Below are 6521 nucleotides of genomic sequence, written 5' to 3'. Positions count from 1 at the left end.
CATCAAACTTGACAACTTCTGGATTTCCTTGGGTCATAAGTCTCCAAGTACTAGCAAAAGTCTGGTAAGAATCTTGTAAGGCATCAAGAACAGTCTGCACAAGGGAACTGTCTGAAATAACTTCACCTGTAGAAATAAGTTGCTCATTGATATCCTTGACACTAGCAAGGAAAGTGTCCATATCATCTTCCTCATGCATAATCTTCGACTCCAGTTCTTTACGTAGCAGAGCAATTTTAGCCTCATTGCGGCTTGCATAAAGACATGCTAAAATATCCCAAGCCTGTTTTGCAGATTTTGCTGAACGGATGTGAGGAACAATGGTGCGCTTCACAGACAACGCAATCAATGCATGAGCCTGCGCATCCTTAACATCCCAACGAGCTTGTTCTGCCGTAGGCAAAACAACTCTAACAATAGCAATCCTTGCAGCAAGACCTGTAACATCCTCAACATCGCCTACATCCTCAGAATTAGGACGTACATCAATGCCTTGCACAATGTTCCAGACGCCCTTTGACACAAGAACATGTTGCATCATATAAGCCCACATAGGGTAGTTGTCCCCATCCAACCTATCCTCAGCAGCAAACATCTTGAACACATCTGTGTTGTTGTTGTCAGCCATGGTAAATGCTGCACCTGATGTGAAAACTGCCCGAAAATAGGAGAAATAGAGCGGGAACAACCTGTGCTATATAGCACAAACCGTAGAAGACTATAAGGCACCTGTTATGCAAAAAACGGCACTGACAGAAATTCTGCACAAAATGACGAAATAGCCTATGCAGTACTACTGTTTGTAGTGGAAACGGAGGTCGAAATGAGCCCAAATCAAAATTCTGAGTAGACCAAGCTCCTCGAGCTTTCCCAAAATATTTGTTGACCTGCGAACGCTTGCCAAAGCTCACTGAAATCGGAGAAAGTGAGCAGGTGTGTGCTGGAGTAGCTGGCGACTAAGCCCGGGAGAACGTGACCTGCTCTGATACCAATTGTTGGAATTAGGGTTGCAGAGAAACACACACAACTTGGAGAAGACGAAGGAATCTCAAGGCACACAATATAGAGTGTGTTACTTAGTGTGCAATGGAAAGATAGATAGCCCTAGAGTGATAGGCGTATATACAATGCTCGGGGAGAAAAACCTCCTAAAGAGGAAAAAAATGCCCCAGCGGTCCTAGTGTGTTCACACACATCACTACCACATGTATATGGTAACATTCCATATGCATTGAGTTAGAATCGAGAGGCACCGCATACCTAGCTAGGTACGATTGGGGGCAGGGGACCGCCAGCCCGGTGGTAAGCTTGCTTTCTCCCCAGCTTTATGGCTTCCCACTATGAGTTGCAAGGCTTAATAAATTAGCGTGTAGAATTATTATGCCATCTTCAACTCAAATAGATTAGACTAGCCATACTTACTTCTATAGTCTTATTTATGAACAGGGTTTGAAAGAAGGAGAAAACATATCCTCGTAAGGGGGGTGGAACTGAATTCATTGCAATAATATGACTGCATGATATTCAGAGCTATAAAGTTTGTCCTTTAATTGCAAATTGGGTATACTTATTCATCTTGTTAGAGTGCAACCAAATACACCTACCAAACTTCATTTGTGTCACATGTAACACTGACTAGCACAAGAAGTTTTGGACATATTCTCACAATAATTCCCACATTATGACTTAACTCAACATCATGAGCTTCTGTGAGGGAGGCACGACATACCTAGCTAGGTACAATTAGGGGCAGGGGGACCTCGGCCTGGCTAGGTATGCGGTGCATCCCGAGCAAAAGCTCATGATGTTATGCATTGTATGAAAAACATTGAAAAAGGATCCCTTTTCCTACATGAGAAAATTTCTAAATCTTCTTGTGTATGTTGGCATAGTTTCACTAACACCATTTAGAATGGTGTATGGCACTGAAGCTGTAGGGCCTTGATTCTCTTACTTGAATTAATGTGAGACTAGCTTGATGGCTTTGTCTATGTCCAATATGAGTTGCAAGGCTTAATAAATTAGTGTGTAGAAAATTTATGCCAACTTCAATCCAAATATATTTAGACTAGCCATACTTAATTGTATAATCTTATTTACGAATAAGGTTTCTTTACATAAGAAAGAAGGAGAAAACAGAACCAACCTCTTAAGGGGGGGTGCAAATGAATTCATTGCAATAATTTGACCACATGAAATATAGAAATGCAAAGTTTGTTCTTTAATTGCAAATTGTGCATAATTATTCATTCTGTAGAGTGCAACCAAAGACACCCACCAAACTTAAATTGTGTCACATGGAACTTGTTGCCATTAGTAAATATCTTACACAGCTTTCACTAGGTAAACTAAACAAATTGACTCTAGGGTAAAAGGGTGGCTTCTTTTGTTTTTTTTTCCGAAGATTCGAAATCCTGGTTTGGAAGACGGGTCTCCAGAGTACTCTTAAACTTACACGCACCGTTGTCGCCCATAATACTTTATTGATTGGCCTTGTCTCTCCTAGTGATTTAAGCTATTGCTATGTCAAAAAAGAGTGTTTGCAAGATTTTTGGTTGTATATGTCCTTACTAGTATAAGACATTCTCAAAGATTGATGAGCTCTTTTTTTTCTTTTTTGTTTGGGAAAATGATCAAAATACCCCTCTAATTTGTGGAAATTCCCAACATACCCCTCAAATTTCAAAAATTCCCAAAATACCCTCGATATTTTGTCATAAATTCCCAAAATGCCCTTCAAATTTTCCAAAATTCCCAAAATACCCCTAGTTGTGAGAGTAAATTTCTCCAAAAATAAATTTTTTTGCAGGTCTTCACAAGAAGAGTGATTGTCTATCGTACAAGATGCTAAAACTATAATTTGAGTTGGTTATGTAGGCTTTGGAGATGAATTGCTTCATTATTTTTAGACATAATTGCCTTTTTTGCGATGCTAGCTGGTGACAAATTACATGTTGAGCACTCAAAAACGGATCTCAATTGTCAAAAAAGAATGAAGATTAGAAAATCTTGAATAATCAAACCAAAATAGATACAAGAGTATTTTGGGAATTTTGAAATTTGAGGGGTATTTTGGGAATTTCCTCAAATTAGAGGGGTATTTTGGTAATTTTCCCTTTTTTTGGGTTAACTTAAACAATTGGTTTTTTATGTGGGTTATCCAGTGTCCATTCTCATTGAAAACATGTGGTTATTTTTGCTTGGAATAGTGGAGCGTTCTCAAAGAATGAAATTCATTGCCTATTTCAATGTCTAACTCATCAGCTCAATACAAAATGTGATGAGCGATAAGGTTGTTAAAGGCATTAATGGTTTTTAGTTTTTGTGTTGTCTACAAGATGGATATAAGGAGTCCACTCTTAGAGAGAAGTTGGGGGATTGGAATCAGTGTTTGGGAAAAATCATTTTCACAAACATTCAAAAATCCCTCCAAGTCAAATTTGAACCGGAAATTTTACAATACTAGCCAATATTTTTGCAAAATTACACTATTTTCCATGTATTTTAAGTGGAATTTCCTCCTTATTGCCCTCCCCTCAACCGGCTTCTTTGATTTTGCAACCGGCTCAAGGCTAAGCTGATGCACACTTTTCCCTAACATTGATTGGAATACTAAGTTTGATGTTAGATTTGACCAAGTTGACTCATTGTGCTGGTTTTGAGATCATTAAAAGTAATATTTTCTTGAAAGAAAATTCGAGTCCCTTTTTACTAATGATTCCATCTTCTCTTAATTTAAAATCGGTTTTAAAATCATTAAAAGGGATAGTTTTTTAAAAGGAAATTCTATCCGTTGTTTTACTATTGATCCCATCCTATCTAATATGATTTATTTGACATGTTCATTAGAGCTTGTTTTAAATTAACTCAAAATCATACATGCAAACTTTGGCATATCCTTTGCAGAGGGGCTTCCAACATGTACAAAAAGGCCCGTTCATTGGTGCAAAGCCCCATGAGGGATTTGAGACCATTGACCCTAATCGTACCCTTAATCCAAGTTACAATTTTTTTGTTGTTGCAGTATATTTCCACTTCTCGGCAAGCCGCTTCCTCTTGCTTGACAAAAGCCCTCCGCAGTTTTCCAACACCAATTCTGCATGCAGCACTCCGTTCTTTTTTTTGGAATAGTTGTTCGTTTCTAAACACCCATATGGATTTTAGGACTATAACTCTAATCATACAAATTTCTGTCCTGATATCCTCATTGTCCAAGCGCCTAGAGCTAGCGCAAGGTCTCATCTAAAGAAAGGGGTGCCAAGCTGGCAAAACGCCCATCTATAGACTTGATTGCTGGACATCTCCATATGAGATGGGATATGATCTTAGTTTGTTGGTATCATCTAATGCATGTCCCCAGTCGGCAAAAAACCAAAAAGCATTTTCCAGAGGAAACTTTCTGACCACCTTCATGTTCAGAGTGCCATTGTAATCTTCAACATTTGTCTCCATTTGATCTTGCTCCACTTTTTGGATTAAGTTTTGTTGAGACGCCCAACCCATTACTGAGAGAAAACCAGCTTCTCATAGACGCTCTTTGTCAAGGGGGAAAGGAGATCCAGGAGTCTACCAACAAGGACCTCTTCTTGAAGGGACAAGCAATGTGGGAAGTTATTTAAATATTCAACTCCTTCCTTACATCATCAAGTTGTTCGGATAATTGGAGGTGCAAGTTTCAACATATACTCAACAAATGGTCAATGGTTGCCAAACTCTTTGCAAGACCTAAAAATGAAGGACGAGCTAATTGATAAGCTGATGGGAGGATTTAATATGGCAAGTTCGATGATTTTTATGTTTTATTTTTGGTGTTGGAGGGGCGGGGGGGTGGGTCTGTTAGTGTGGTTGATGACTATGATGGAAGGAGGATGGAACTATACTGGTCTCATAATGCAAGAGAGAGAGAGAGAGAGAGAGAGAGAGAGAGAGAGAGAGGCGTGTAATAAATTGAAAGGTACTCATAACGTCTACAAATGGCTAAAATGACCTGTGAGACCAAGTTGTAACCATCATAGAAAGGGTTATACCCAAGACTTATCATAGGAAGGAATTTGATAATTCTGGGTTTTGGCATTGAAGTGCCAAGTAAAATCACATCCATCTTCTTCTAAAATTCCCAATCGTTTCTATCCATGATCTTGCAGAGGCCACTACTTTGGTAGAACAAAATGGGATGCATTTGTAGGTGGACCTATTGTGCCATCTCATCTTTATGTACCATATCTATTCTTTGTTTTTGAAGCAGACTTTACCTCCTTACAAGTGGACTCTCAACTAAAAGCATTAGGTGGAATCCCACTGGGAATGCTACCTCCCTTTGGAAGATCATCCTCAAACATCACCTAAACACCTTCTTACAATTTCACATTAGGAACTTGAAAAAGTTATTTTCTCATTATAAAAGGCGAAATCAAGTCCTTGGTTCAATCCTCGGCGATGCAAGGGTAGTGAACTAGGGGTGATCTCGAGAATGAACCTTGGCGGTGAACCAGGGGTGGGTGCTAGTATCCTTTGTACATATCCTCAAGGACATCCCCCCAAAAAAACTTCTTATATGTCTAATTGTATAGATCCTTTATTGGCTTCCTTAAGACCTCTTTTGCGTAACGCTTGTCACACACAACCCAATGGAGCTAGCTTAGTTGGAAGAGGGTTGGACTTGCATCACCAAGGTGGTGGGTTAAACCCCCACTAAGCACCCTTGGTAGTATCTCAAGGCAAAGGATGGTCCCGGGTGTTCGGCTTGATGCACGATGTTGGTAGGATGACTTGTTAGCACTAAAAAAAACAAGTGATAAAATCACAAGGCCTGCCTAGAAGATAAAAAAATAAGCAAATACATGAGAAGTGCATAATGTAAAACATGAGCAAGTATATGAAGTGTATCTGAAGTAGAGCTTGTGGCTAAGAGATTTGTATAGAGAATAGAGTTTACCAAAAAGTAATAAGGCTTAACTCATCATGGCCGACAAAATTAAACAAAAAATTCACACGTTTGACTATATCAATGCAAATTACATACCTTTGTAACAAGGTGGAAAATCAAAATGGTGTACAAAAAGAAGATAAGAAAGTGTCTCTAACCCACTACTTGGAAAAATAAATGTTAAATATCTCTCACATGGCGTACATGTACATAAGACAATGTTTAGTTAATGCCCCTTTTTTAAAAAGGAATTTTTTTCCATCAATAGCTTGCTATGTGGCTATAATGGGTAGCTTTCTCCATTTGTCCACAATTGTGTAAGTAGAATGGTAAGACAATTTTTGCATGTCTTTTCTACAGCAACAGAATCCAAGGCCTTCAACAACCCTTGAGCACTCCAAAATCGGCGTTCCATTGTAGGGCACAAACTTGTCCACAAGTTTCACTCTCCTTAGCAAGCCTTGAAATAAAGCATGTTAAGGCATAGTAGGAAGAGAAAACAATGAACCTTTTCAAAGCAGGAACTACTTTTCTGACCAAGTATTGTACAGTATTTTGCACAAGAAATCTTGTAAGACCATCAGGCATACCATAT

The sequence above is a fragment of the Adiantum capillus-veneris genome, chromosome 9 (genome assembly GCF_014529385.1).
Source record: "Adiantum capillus-veneris isolate H3 chromosome 9, ASM1452938v2, whole genome shotgun sequence".
NCBI lineage: Eukaryota > Viridiplantae > Streptophyta > Polypodiopsida > Polypodiales > Pteridaceae > Adiantum > Adiantum capillus-veneris.
This window is presented reverse-complemented; position numbering follows the sequence as displayed.